The 14895-nt window shown below is 37.9% G+C and overlaps 1 protein-coding gene across 3 annotated transcripts in view; it reads left to right on the top strand.

Moving 5' to 3' along the window:
• Window positions 1–14895, top strand: part of KHDRBS2 (KH RNA binding domain containing, signal transduction associated 2) — a 650233-nt gene that overhangs the window by 48578 nt on the left and 586760 nt on the right. The window lies entirely within an intron of this gene.

Below are 14895 nucleotides of genomic sequence, written 5' to 3'. Positions count from 1 at the left end.
TTTTTTAGATTTTTTACTTTTTTGCTAGTTAAAAAAAACATTTTGGAAGATAATAAAAGAATATATATATCATGTCCTTGAAAGTACATGTGTTACAACATACTTTGTAACCTTAAGTAATGACAAAGTTATTGCCAAATCAATAGTTTTTTAGCAGAAAAGTAAACATTTCTCCAGGCCATAGGGGTGTACATGGTATATATATTTAAAGTGAATAATCAAGTGCCCATACAGGTGTGAAAAAATGCTGTAAAGTAAGAATGCTTTCAAAAATATATATTTTAATTGTTTGTTTTTATCAATTTACAAAATGCAAATGTGAGGGAACAGACGAAAAATCTAAATCAAATTAATATTTGGTGTGACTACCCTTTAGCTTCAAACTAGCATCAGTTCTTACACTTGCACACTTTGTACACTTACACAAAGTCAGGAATTTTGTAGGATTAGAGTCAGGTGTAGGATTAGCCAATTACACCAAGCAGGTGCTGTTGATCATCAATTTCATATGTAGGTTGAAACACAGTCATTGACTATAACAGAAACTGGGTGAGGAACAGCCAAACTCTGCTACTGAGGTGAGGTTGTGAAAGAAAGTTTTATGTCACAGCTCATAAACCATGGCAAGACTGAGCACAGCAACAAGACAGGAGGTAGTTATACTGCATCAGCAAGGTCTCTCCCAGCCAAACATTTCAAAGCGGACTAGGGTTTCAAGATGTTTCATCCATTTGTTTCATTTTGTTAACTGATAAAAATAAACTATCAACACTTTTATTTCTGAAAGCATTCTTAATATACCTTACTCCACTTCCCCGCCTCTACATTCAGCCACCAGGACATGGAAAAAATGTCCTATGTAATCTCCAAACCAGCATGCCAGACCTTTTAGAGATTGCTTTTCAAATTCCATATGACCAGGCTCGACCAATCACAAGGCACCAGTGCTGTCACATAAGAGAAGGTGAGTATGTCACATGCTCACCCATACAAGTTAACTTCTTTCTTTCCAGTGGCTGAGCACTGTGGGGAAGGAGTGAAGGAAAGGGAGTGGTAGGGAACTCAGTGAACCTTTTTACTTTGCACTACATCAGCAAATGATTGGTTCATTTTAAGAAACCTGTAGGTTTTCTTAAGTCCCCTTTCATGCTGGGGCGGTGCGGGCATTAGCGATAAAGCGGCATAAGTTTTAGCGGTGCTCTACCGCTGTTATAACGTCATTTTTCGGCTGCTGGTGGGGCACTTTTAACCCCTGCTAGCATCCGAAGAAAGGGTTAATAGCGCCCGTGTTGCGGTGCTGCCGCAGCGCTTTGCAGGTGCTTCAGCAGCGCTGCCCATTCATTTCAATGGGCAGGGGCAGTGTGGGAGCGGTGTATACACCGCTTCTGCACCACCCCAAAGATGCTGCTTGCAGGACTTTTTTTCCTGTCCTACAATTGCACCGCCCCAATGTGAAAGCACAGTGGGATGGCTTGAGAGGTGCTTTTCAGGCTCTTTACAGGTGCTATTTTTGGCGTTAAAATGTATGAAAAACGCCCCAGTGTGAAAGGGGTCTTAAAAAGAAGTGTTTAAAGTTTCTTATTTTGGCTCAGTTACTTTATTTATGGATAGCAATAATAGATCACTGGTTTATTGCTCTTGTTGCTGTTTATAGTTTTTATATTGTTTGTTACTATTTGTTTATATTATTATTGTACTTTTATGTTATGTTGTCATGTTTTTCTTTTCTTACTACATTCTGTGTAGCCATCATGGAATGTACACAGAATTTTTATTTATCATTTCGTTTGATTATTTACAATAAGTAGGGAAACCGACCATGCTTTTGCCTTAAGTTATGCATCATGTTATGTTATTAAATAAACGTATATAATTTTATCACCCAAATTGTACCTGGATGGGCACTAAATTAATCAGTGGGAATTTTTTCAGTGTTGTAAAAAAGTGTTTTCTCATTAATTAAGAATTTGCTTAGTTTTTAATTTTATGGCTGCCCAGAGAGATTGCAAAACTCTGTTAAAACAATTTCCTTCAACTCCTATGTGGTCACAAAGACAAGAAGTGAGGAGAATATCTAAAATGTGAAAATCAATAAAAATCCTGACAGAGATTCTAACTCTTCTCTACTAAGTTTGTCTGGAGTTGAGCTTTTTGAGTCTATCTCCAAAAATTATTTTCAGTTTGGATAGAGAGAATGAGGGTTAGAACCCCTGTCAGTTTGTATTGTTACATGTGAACCCATTGAGGAGATTAATCTTTATTCGGCTGCTTTTCCAAAGGTTCATATTTTTCCCATATCCAGTTAGAAGCACAGATGTATTCTGCTATGATTTTTTCATCTGAATGTTATGAAGAACATTGGAAAGCTTGCATTGTTTTCTAATTTGCATTAGATATAACAGTTCTACCTGTATCCACCTTTATTTAAAGAGTGTACTTGAAAGATGGTATATTGGCATTTTAGCTGTATTGTTTAGGTGAAGTTAAGTGCAAGTCAAGCACACTGGGAGCACAAATATTATTAGAAATAGGTTCCACATCTTCCTCTGTTCATTTTGTGAAAATGAGTATCAATACATTTTAAGAGAAGATAGAATATAATAGGAATTGCATTGAAACAATGTTCCAAGACCTTTGTACATGCCTTAAAATTTAACTGTTTATTTCTGTGCCATCCATGCCAGTTTGTCTTCCTGCAAACAGAATAACACTAGTTTGGTCCATTTGGCTTTAATATGGTACAAATGGGTTCTATCATTATGTTCTGTACAACCAAAATCGCACAGTTCTGTACATATGATGTTGCCTCTCTGCTGGCTAAAGGTGTGTATTTTTGGAAAATTAGAGATATTTATTGAAATTTCTTTTTTTTGTTATTCTGTTCTGCAGTATTGCTTGTCTATGTACTGCAAAAAAAAACAAAAAAAACAAAGAAAATGTGTATAAACTGACATTCAGAATCTGTTTTTTTATATAGTCTATATGTCCCTTTTATAAAAATGATCGTATCTATAATTGATCTTGTTTATTTCAATGTGGTAATTCCATGGCAATTTAGACCAACCCAACATCTCTTTTGGCTGTGAGCAACCTAGACTGTCACAAGTTGTGCCAGTCTTGCAGATATGGTTGTTAAGTGTGAAAGTAGGATACCTATGTAATGTGTTATCTGATAGCAAACATTGTTGCAAGACCATATACAATCTCTAATGCTGCCATTAAACTTCCACTTCTTTGTTGGCAGGTCTTTAGTAGCCATGGGGCAATTTATTAGTTAGGAAATTTTCCAGTAGCCCATACATTGAACAGTTACTGGCAGAGGAAGTGTAAATGTGTGGCCCTTTAGTGATATCAGGGCCGCAGTTCAGGCCCCCTATACCTTACAAATTGACAGACACTGCTTTAGAGTCTCTGTTGTGATCTTTGAAAGTGAATTGCTTCACAGTGCAAGTAGTTAGAGAGGTCAGGGGTGGCTTGTTTTAAACTCTTTTACTGCTTGTAAGAAGTATGTAAAAGCTTTAAAGTCCATAGTCTGGACATAGGTGTACTTTGAGCATGGCTTCTATTAATGCCTACCTCAGTGGTCTATCTGTTACCCATTTTTATATAATACAAAATTGATACAGATGATACAGTGCTGATCTTCCAAACAAATTATCCGTGAACTTGTTAATGTGCACTGCCTCAACTTTTTAAAACACTACATCATTTTAGTTTGTAGAGTACAAGTCACTTTGAGTTTTAGCACTTTAATTTAAAGGGACATTGCACAATAAGTTTTAGGAAGTTTGTAGAGCACAAGACACCGAGTTGCAGCACTTTAACTTAGAGGGAAAGTGCACATTAACAAGTTCATAGATAGTTTGTTTGGGAAATCAGCGCTATCTCATCTCTATCAATCTTGTATTATAAATATCAGGGGATGTTTATTTGTACAGCAGCTGGGGTTTGGTATTTAAGGTGTGGCAAGGACATTATATATATATATATATATATATATATATATATATATATATATATATATATATATATATGTGTGTGTGTGTGTGTGTGTGTATATATATATATATATATATATATATATATATATATACACCATTTTTAGATAATGATAATAAACTCCTGAAATTAATAATAGTTGACATAGACTTTCTATGGCATACATAACATTCTTTCAATGTTCAGTGCAATAACTCATAGTTCTGTAGCTGTGTCATTTTTCATTTTGCCCATTTTGGAGACCAAAGAGAAAAGGAGAAACTAAAACATTAATTTCTTTCATCAAACAATCCAGGAGTCTTTTCTTTATTTTAAAGAAAATCCTTAGACTGTGATAGATCAAAGCCAAGTCAACATGACTGTGAAAAGGAAATTAAGAAGAGATCAAAGATAGTAATTCAGAAGGATGAAGCAGATCGTAGAAGTGTTTATTAAGGACTTCTGTTTTGTAACTGCTGCATTACATTTCAGACACTTGCAGATTATAGATTATTTATGAATGTAGATGTGTGAGTTTCCACTAAAGGTAAATGTAATGACACAACTTGTGGCTACATGAATGCTTGTTTTTTTATATTCTTTTGCACTAAGACACACTAGGTATGAAAATAATTGGCCTATCTTGCTTTCTAAATTCTCCATGGAAAGCATAGCAGGGTGCTCTGGCCTAGGGCTTTACAACAACTGTGTGAAAAATAGAAGAGAACAGAGTTTGAACATTTTAAAGCATTTTAATGGAAAATTGCGATCAAAAGAATTTATCAGTGTAGAAAATAGTTATAAATAGACATTTTAATGCATTCCCTCTTGAAATGAACAAGTATTTATTGGAAAGGTAATGTTGTCTTTTATTTATTGTACACAGAATATTACTATGTGCCTTCTTATTACTTTTTAAGTTTATTTAGAGATTGCAATGAGATTTATGAAATAACAAAAAATAGCAAAATAGCAAAAACTCAATGCCAACTGCTATAACAAAGGAATTTAATTAATAATGCTCTTATATTTATGTTTAGCCATTGTGAAATGGATGTGGAAAGGTTTAAAGCCTATATTGTACAAATTTAAAACTGGTATTTTAGGGTTTGCAAATGAGCCTTCTTGTTGACCAGTTTAAGAATGTAAAGCTGAACTAAAGGCAGAAATAAAAAGCACCATTTATTCAAGTAATGTATGTTATAAACATTTAAACAGCATTAATTTTTTTTCTAACTACAGATAGAATGAATACATATCTGTTTTCATATTAGCATCATGTAAGTCCCTACGTAAGTCCCTGTGTTGCAGGACTCAGGCTAAGAGATTGATTGGGGGATCAATAAGTGCTCTACTGTGCTATGCTGTGTCAGTCTCAGTTTGTGAACATAATGAGAGAGCAAAGTTAGCAGATTAGGGACCTCATGAGTGTATTGCTTGTCCTTCCTGTTCCAACCAGTAAGTTGGTGGTTGGTTGTGGGTCGGTGATAGTGTTGCTTAAAGATTACCCTCACCCCATCCTACTGAAAATAATGGCAATAATAAATAATATATTACATAAGAAAAAGCATGCTTATCTATGCCCACGCTGCCTTTCCATCTTGTGAATCCTTTTTCAGACTGCCTTTGTGCACCCAGTGTCTCTGCTCCTGTGACACCATTTTTAAAATGATATAAACTTGCAAATGCTTGAAATGGAATGAATGACATTGTGTGCCTCATCTCACAATGAGATCTCACTGTACAGCTCGATTGAGAGAAGAAATGCATGATGACATACACTTCATGTCATGCAGTTGCAGCATCAGAATACCACAAGATTTCTCTGCTCAGTATGGGATTTCCTTGAAGGCATTAGTGCAGCCGGGGCTTTGTTACTAGTGCCTTCAGGGGAACTAGGAAGTGGATGCAAATAAGGTATGTAAACTAGAAACTGTTTATTTTTTAATCACTGTTAGTAAAAGAGGGAAAAGTCAACTTTCACTGCAGAGTAGGAAATTATTTGGTTTTGTTGTTTGGCATAGGTGCCTACATAACTCTGTGGGTTGGCATCGGCTGTAGAGATGTAACCACTCAACCTAATCTGACAGGCATTCAAGGGTGGTTGAGCAGCTGTAACACTGTTACATAGGCTTTCCGCACAAGACACCCTGTACTGGCCTCAGTGCCTCTGTAAATGAGGCCAAAATGTATTTCAACTGTGCATTTAGTTGCTGGGAGTTCAGTTTTAAATTGAATGAGGACTCAACTGCTTTTAGATAAATACGGCTTTGCTTTCATGCATCATTTAGCAATTTAGTACTCCAGAAAATTTGTTTGTGCTTTATCAAAGCTGAACATTTTAAGATGCAGTAATTGCATGTATAAAATCAATTACAATTTCTTAAGGAGGAATTGAACTCTGGAAGCTGCACCCAAAAACTCAGGCAAAGGGCAAAGGACTAGTCACCAGTATTGCCATGTTCTGCATAGTGTCTCTGTGTAGATGGGACCATCTTGGTAGGGGAAGGGGTTTGCTTCCCCATGTCGGAACCAGCAGAACCTCCAGCAAGAAACAGTGACATTACCAAATCTCATGAGATTAGCAGTTAAAGGCAGCACTGCATCTGCATATTGGCTAGAAGCACTACAAACCATTGTTATTGTACTGTTATTTTTCTAGAGGATTTCAAGATATTAGATACAATTTCAGTGTAATGCTTAGCAATGCTTTACATTTCTAGATGCTCTCTATAACAGAAAATTTGCAATTTTTGATTTTGGGTCCACTTTAACCACTTGCCGACTGAAATACGTATATATACATTTCGGTTTGCATATAGTTTACTGGGATTATGGCTGTAGATATTAGCCATTAGGGATGGGCCGAATGACCTCCTGTTCAATTCGCACTAGAACTTTTGAACATCGAGAAAGTTCGGAACCGAATAACAAACACCATTGAAGTCTATGGGACCCGAACATGAAAAATCAAATGTGCCCATTTTGAAGGCTTATATGCAAGTAATTGGGCATACAATGGCAAAAGATAAAGCTTTAAAGGGTTTTATCTTTGCTGTTTACAGACTGGTGCGCTTGTAGCACCAGAAAACTGTGAGTACCTTGTTGTTGAATTGTATGCAAATAAATGCTTTTTAAATTATATATGCACGATTAGTTTTCTATCCTTATTTCTATTACAAGGAATGTTTACATTCCTTGAAATAGAAATAAAAGTAATAAAAAAAATAAGTAATAGTGTAAAAATAAAAAATAAATTAAATAAGAAAAAAAAATTAAAGCACCCCTATCCCTCCGTGTTCACGCACAGAAGTGAACACATATGTAGATCGCACACGCATATATAAACGGTATTTGCACCAGACATGTAAGGTATCACCACAAACTTTAGAGTGATAACAATAATTCTAGCACTAGACCTCCTCTGCAACTATAAACAGGTAACCTGTAAAGGCGTTTAGAGTCGCGTATGTAGATTTTTAAATACTGTAGTTTGTCGCCATTCCACGAGCATGCGCAATTTTACAGTGTGACATGTTAGGTATCTATTTACTCTTCGTAACATTATCTTTCACATTATACCAAAAAATTGGGGTAAATATTGTGTTTTGTTTTTTTTATTCAGTAAAGTGTATTTTTAAAAAAAATTGCGTTTGCAAAACTGCAAATACTGTGTGATAAAAAAATTGCAACAATCGCCATTTCATTCCCTAGGCTAGGGTCTCTGCTTAAAAAATGTATAATTTTTGGGGGTTATAAGTAATTTTCTAGCAAAAAATTACAGCAAAACTTGTACACAAAAAGTACCAAAAAAAGCCTGGTCGGCAAGTGGTTAAATGTTTTAAAAAGAGTATATGATTTAGTGCAGTATCATTTGCAATTATGTAAGAGTGGTACATATTTAATCTGCTTTTACAATTTTCTACTTGGACATTTGACATTACCGGCTTTAGACAGTAACATGGCACAATGAACAGTGTAGCACTTTACCTCATAACCAGAGGTTTGAAAGTAGATTTCATTAGTGTGAAGTAAACCTGTCACCTTGATGACCTTCCACAACTAATCTCACAAGAAGCCTAGGTACTGCCAAGTTTCAGTCAATTGAAATAACTTCACAATCTGTTACTGCTGGGCACCCCATGATGCACAGAATTTCAGGCACCTTCAGTATTGAAATAGTGATTTTATGGAGCATTCATCACTGAGAACCATCTAGAGTGAGTCATGTAAAGCCATGCAGGGATTCAGTAACATACTGATAATCTCCCCACTTTGCATTCCTCAAAGCCAACATAGCACACCCTGAAGCATTAAATTATTTAATTATTGGACTAAGCTAACATATTTGCATTAACTGTTAAAAAAATAAATTTGTCTAGAGTCCAACCTTGGACTGCCTTCTGTTTCACAGCAAGGCAAAAATAGACAGGAGCAGTAAAACAGATGTATTATACTTAGGGATGAGCTCAGGTAAGTTTGGATCTTAGTCCAAACCCATCGGGGCTATCCTGCCTGGAAGCTGTTGCTGCACACTGCCAATCATAATCAGCCAAGGCATTCCCCATTCCACAGCCTCACAAATGCAAAGGGTGTGTATGTGTTTCTTCAGGGCGAGGAATGCCTTGGTGGCTTGCACACTGACAGCTTCCTGTTGTAATAGCTTGGTTGGACTCAAACTATGGTCCTAATATGTCTGAGCTCATCCCTAATTATAATTAGGCAGCTTAATTCATAAATTCATAAATTTCACCCTCAGCCGCTCTAAAGTAACACTACAACTAAAACTTGGCCCTAAGTACTTCTTAATTTTGTTTTATCTTCATGAAAATCTGTCTCATCTTCAGTGATAACTCTGTCACTGACATGCAAATATGTTTGAGTTTGCTTCCCTGGATTCCAGATACAGGGGTCGCAAATCCAAAATAACAAAATAAATAAATAAATAAAATAATAATTATAATAAATAAAAAAAATGTTGTCAGACAGCCATATTTGCATAAAACGTTGTTATTAATCTGCTTGATATATTTTCCTCTGGGCGTTTTGTGTTTTAGAGTGTACAATGTTTGTTGTAAGTAAAGACTTCCATACTGCAGTCCCATTCTGGCATCTGTTATGACTGAATATGCACATGACATTATGAGTGTTCAGTTTCATCTCTGCATCATCAACATTATATGTAGCTATGCTATACTTCTTCATTGGGACTTATAAGTCCAAACAAGGACAACAATGTATTAATGATGTGGTGCACCATGGGAAGGCCATTTTACTGGTTTACTTTAATCAAGAAGATGTTGAATAATCCAGCCAATACAATAATGGCTGTATATGGTTGGTTGCTTCCATAGCAGAAGATAAGAGAGTCACACATCATTGTTCAATGTACTGGAAGTATCTCTTAAGATCAAACATTTTTGTCCATTTTGGATATGTTAGGGAAAAGTTAAAACCTCTCTCAGGATTTTTCCCATCTGTGTCCCATTCAAAAGATTTGCCTTTACTTCCTTCCCTGCAGACAAAAGTAAAAAGAAAACTTCTTAAAGGATAGGTAAATCCCTTCTTAAGCCTCGTAAACATGATCTGATTGTTGGCAGGGGATTGTGTGATGACAGACTGTTGTGCTAAAAACCGACTGTTAGTACGCTTCTTCAGACAATTGTTGTCCAACTTTCGGCCAACAAATGGTGGATGGAAGGCTAGTAAATTTTCAGCGGACAATGGTCTGTTGTCTGATTTTCATATTGTCTGTACACAAGTCTGTCACACAAAAGTCCAAAGTACAAACACGCATGCTAGGAAGCAAGGACGAGTCGGAAGCAGTCGGTCTTGTAAACTACTGTTCGTAATGGAGAATTACATTTGTGATGCTGCAAATTATGAAATGTTGTAATGCAGCACACATTCTCTTCTTCTTTAATGGGATAATAATGAAGCTGCTTTGCTGGTGATACTGATGGAGTTATGACAAACGTATTTGAAAAGGCTTTTTTTTCTAGTGATATCAAGAATAATATTATTATGCTTGTTGTTTTATTTTTTGGGCAAGTTACCACAATACCATTATCCCGTAGTTTTTAAGATCAAAGATACAACTATGTTGGTTTCCCTTGTTAATTTTACATTGTATCTTTTAAAATGTAATTGCCTACTCCCAAACTGTCATTTGAAGTAAAACACATAGCCAAGTATTATTCTACACAATTTTTTTATTGTGCATTAAAAAAAGAAAACAAATAAAATAAATAAAATTAGAGATGCTATCTGCCATCCAAATATAAAGAACTTAACCAAAAAGTGCATTCTTTGCATACAAAAATATAGAAAATATAACAAATAAAAGCATTATTCAACAAAACAAAAAAAAAAAATTAGTAAGTGGGCCTCCATGCTGCTGTGGTGGGTGGGGTGGCTGTGGTGTGTGAGATGGCTGTGGAGGTGGTGGATGTGGGGCCACAAAATCACACAGGTGTGTGTTTTATGCAATTTGGCCCCTCACCCCCTTGTTGAGGAGCTGCAGGATGAGTTCCTCACACCTGCTCCTTTGCTCACCATCCTTCTGCCTTGATTTATTGGCAGTCAGCACGGCACGGATCTGTGACTCCGTCTGGCTGCTGACCACTGGCTCCTCCAGACTGACACTTTCCAATGTATGAAAATGGGACATAATTAGAATCTTTTTTTTAGGGTTTTGGTCATCAATCACACAAAATTTTGATCTCACTGCAAATTGATGTTGAAATCATTTTTGGTCACTACTGTCTATTGATATGGAATCATTATGGTAGAAATATTTGAACAATAACATCTAGTTATCATCATTGTATTTTTGGATACAAATATGTTCAACAATGCTATACCTGGGTCAAGCTGTGCTCCTCCACATCTTCATCCTGTGCAGCAGGACCTGTGTGGACCTCAGCAGATGTCAAAGGGAGCGTAGACAGCGATGGCTTGGGTTCTGTCTGGTCGGTCAAAAAATGCAGGCTGTGGTAATACCACAGCCTGGGGACATATAGGTCATCTGCTGCTGCTCAAGATCTCCCTGAGTCCATGACCGTATTGAGCTCCCTTTTAAAAGTACTCCTCAGGTTTGAAATTTTGTTCTTGACATAGTTGATGTCTGCCCTGGGGTACAAAGGCTTCATCAACTCGAGCAGTTTCTCCAACGCTGCCTTCCTCAATATTTTATTGGAGTAGTCTTGACTCTTGACCTTCCAGAGACAGGGCAGCTCCCCGTACAGTTCAATGAATTGTGGTAAAAAATCAGGCGCTGTGAATTTATCTGTCATGATAAATGATATGATGCCTGCAAGACTGAACACAAGACAAACCATAATGTCTGGCTTAACTCATAAGCTGGTCCCAATATAGGCCACTAACCACCTATGCACCAAATTCCAATTGTACCTTCATTTTATGGCTACTTTCGCATGTTGGCGACGGCGATCGTTCATCCTCCACTCCAAGATCGTACCTACAGCCGTTCCATCGACTGTGCATTCTGGCTTTATATACACTGTGCATGCGTGAAACTCTCAGTGCGTCATGAAGCTGGGGCATGACAATCTATCTTCTGCATGCGACACACACAGCAGAACATTTGGGAGGGACAACATGGCGGATTTGGCTGATTCCAGGCAGCCCCGTGGTGGTGGCGCCCATAGGAGGCACAATGCAACCCCCATGAGCAAGGGTGAGATGGTGGAGATGGTGCGCATCCTAGAGAAGCATGATTACGACTGCAAGCTGCGCAATTACAAAAGGCCCAATTGCCGAAAGGACCTAATTTTGGAGAAGGTCATCGCCGTTTTGCAGTACGAATTTTCGGTGGAACGATCAAAGGACCAAATCAGAAAACGATGGTCTGATCTCAAACACTGTGAACAAGACCAGATGGAGTACATACATCAGATCATAAACAAAATTAAGCAATATTTGTATCTAACCGATATGTATATGTGTAAATTAGCTGTAGCGCTAGATAATTATATATAAGGTTTTAAAAAATCTTTGTAGGACTTGGTATTCTAAAGATGAAGGTAAATATAAAGCAGATATGAACATTCTTATTTGGTCCTGTTTTTGGACATTTCTTTATTTTTGTAACTAATTTTTTTCTCTTCTTTCAACAAGGAGGCACCAAAAAAGGAGGCTCCAGCCAAGCCACCACAAGGGACGAAGGGAGGCTACCCTCACTTGGACCCCAACAGGGGAGGCAACAAGACCATCTTCCCCCCAAAAACATAAGTGACAACTTCAAACACACTCACGTAGCCACCAACAGGGGTGTTTCTAGGTGGGCCAAAGGCCATGGGCTTAGGGCAGAACTTAAGGGGTAAAGAACACTTTCTGGTTGCTGCCTGGCTCACCAGTGCCCATTAATGCAGCCATGCCAGTGTAGACATGGGTAGAGGAGAGGCCCCAGGGATCACAGTTACACAGAGTCCCGCCTGCTAGTATGATCATCACATATCCCCTATCCCATAGGAGACAAGAGGGGTGTAAAATGACATCACCTTCCCTTTTCTATGCATTTTTTTCACAGAAAAAAAACCAGACTGCAGCATGGTGGAGTCCACTAGTCAGGAGCAAACACTGACATCAGACCAAGTGCAAGGTTGGTCAACTAATGTAGGAAAATGGATACTGGAAACAGATGGGACTTGGGGTGGCTTAATGAATGGTGTATTGTTTTTTTTAGAGGAAAGTGAGTGAGGTGAGCTCACCCAGGATGTTTTTTGGAGCAATGGGAGTGTTTAGATGTCCAAACAAAACACCCACTCCACACATTAGTAAAGTATGTAGTGCCTTAACATTAGCATGGAGAAGGAAGAGGTGGAAGCAGCTGGCAGTGTTGCTAGGTACCTGAGTTTTGGAGACCCAGGCATCAGGTAGTGTAGGTGTCTGAAGGGCAAGCAGGTTGCAAACTACAATAGACTGGGTAGGTAAGTATTTCCGGAATATGACTAGTAACTTGACCATAACTTACTATGTAGGGCCTCAGCAACTTGACCATTGTTCCCTTAATACTTTTTACTCTTCTTTCTAGGTCATGATCTTCCACGATGCACTATTGGCAGAATGAGTGCAGATATATTGCATTGTTTGAAGGATCTGGAGCAAATCAAGGAGGCCGCCACTGCTTTACAGTGAAGAACCCGAGATTTTGTGGACATGCTTGCCAAATTTTAATTTCCTCTTGCCTGATCTGAAGTTTATTGTTCCACTTGTTGGCTCCTGTTTGCCCTATTAATATTCACCATGTTTTTATGACTTTGACATGTGAAAGTTTAGGGACAGAATTCAGTGTTTCTCCCCTCTACTCCCCTAAGTGCACCACCAGGTCCCGTTTCCTGTATTTTCCTCAGTCTAAAAACGACTGTGTGAATTACTAACAGTGAAAATGACATCACCTGTGCCAAATTCAACAAATATAGAAAACCTGACCTGGGTTTGCATCTTGAGAAGGAGAGTTGGGAAACACTGCCGTAACTAATGTGAATTGTAATGTTTCTGTGTTTTTAAGAATAGCAAAGCCCAAATTTGAAGATGCCCACAATTTGTGCCTTAACATTCTTATTTCCCTCATGATCCCATGCCTAAAATGTGTGTATTTCCATACATCTAGTTTACTAAAGCCCCAAAACACACAGTGTGTCAACATGTGCTATCTCCCATCACTGGGTATCAATGGACGCGTTTTGGGGGTGCAACCCCTTCCTCATAACTAAAGTAGGTCAAAGGAAGGGGTTGCACCTCCGAAACACGTCCATTGACCCCCCCGTGATGGGAGATAGCACATGTTGACACACTGTGTGTTTTGTGGGTTTATAAAATAGCATGTTTGGAACTACACACATTTTCGGCAGGGGATCATAAGGGACATTTAATAGTTCTGCCTCTATGTGTACGTGGCTTCAAATTTTGGCTTTTAGAGGGGTGAGATCACCCCATCTGAGGAAGGCAACATCCACTCAGTCTTAGGATACTAATGTCTCATTTGGTCTTTACTTTACCAAACTCGAACTTTGTAAGTTCCTGAGTTGGGGATGTGTATCTAATGCTTTAGAACATGCCTGTTTACCCACAAAAAAGGAGAAATAATGCAAAACATACATGTTATATACCAAGATGTTGTTTTGTTTTAAAACCTTAAAATGCACATGTGAATGTGCTTTGAGTAAAATGTTTTCTACTAAACAATGTGTGGCTTATTATTTCAATGCTCAATATCAGTGTATTTGCTAAGCTGTTGTAGTTACAGTGACAATGTGCTCTTAAATGTGGCCAACTCCAGCAATTTTTATGCCTCCAAAAATTAAAGGAGTTGAAAAGGCATAATGTTTTTGAACTTCATGCTTTAGATCCATTAAGAAACAAAACATTGTGTGTGTGGCAGACCCACAGCACACCATAATAGTTAGCTGAAGAAGATATTGTCATCTCATGTAGCAAATAAGGTACATTTGCACTATTGTAGCAAGTGGCCAAAATAAAGGCCATTTGTGAAAATAAAGCCCATTTGTGAACATATTAGACAGATAAGAAACACAGACAACAGTAGTTCAAATTAAATATGAGTTTAGGATCCAAGAAATATATTATTCATGATCAGCTACAATTTGCTGCCAAGCCACTGCCCCTCTACCCACAAAATAATCCAGATATTTTTGCTGTAGATCTCTGGCATTTTGGGAGGGCAATCCAGCACGGCCAGTTTCTAGAGCCATCATCACACCCACAGATGGACGAGCTGCAGCCTCTTCAGCTGGGCCTGCCACTGCAGGGTCCGCATCAGTTGGCACTGAGGCTAGGTAACTTCTAGCATTCCTCCTTAAAAAATATGGAGTATACAGCAACACAGGAAGACATGGTTTATTTTGTAGCGTGCCAGGTTAATTGAAGTTAAAA

Source organism: Aquarana catesbeiana, linkage group LG04 (genome assembly GCF_042186555.1).
Source record: "Aquarana catesbeiana isolate 2022-GZ linkage group LG04, ASM4218655v1, whole genome shotgun sequence".
Lineage (NCBI taxonomy): Eukaryota > Metazoa > Chordata > Amphibia > Anura > Ranidae > Aquarana > Aquarana catesbeiana.
The sequence above is the reverse complement of the archived record's forward strand: the minus strand, read 5'-3'. Positions and strand labels throughout refer to the sequence as shown.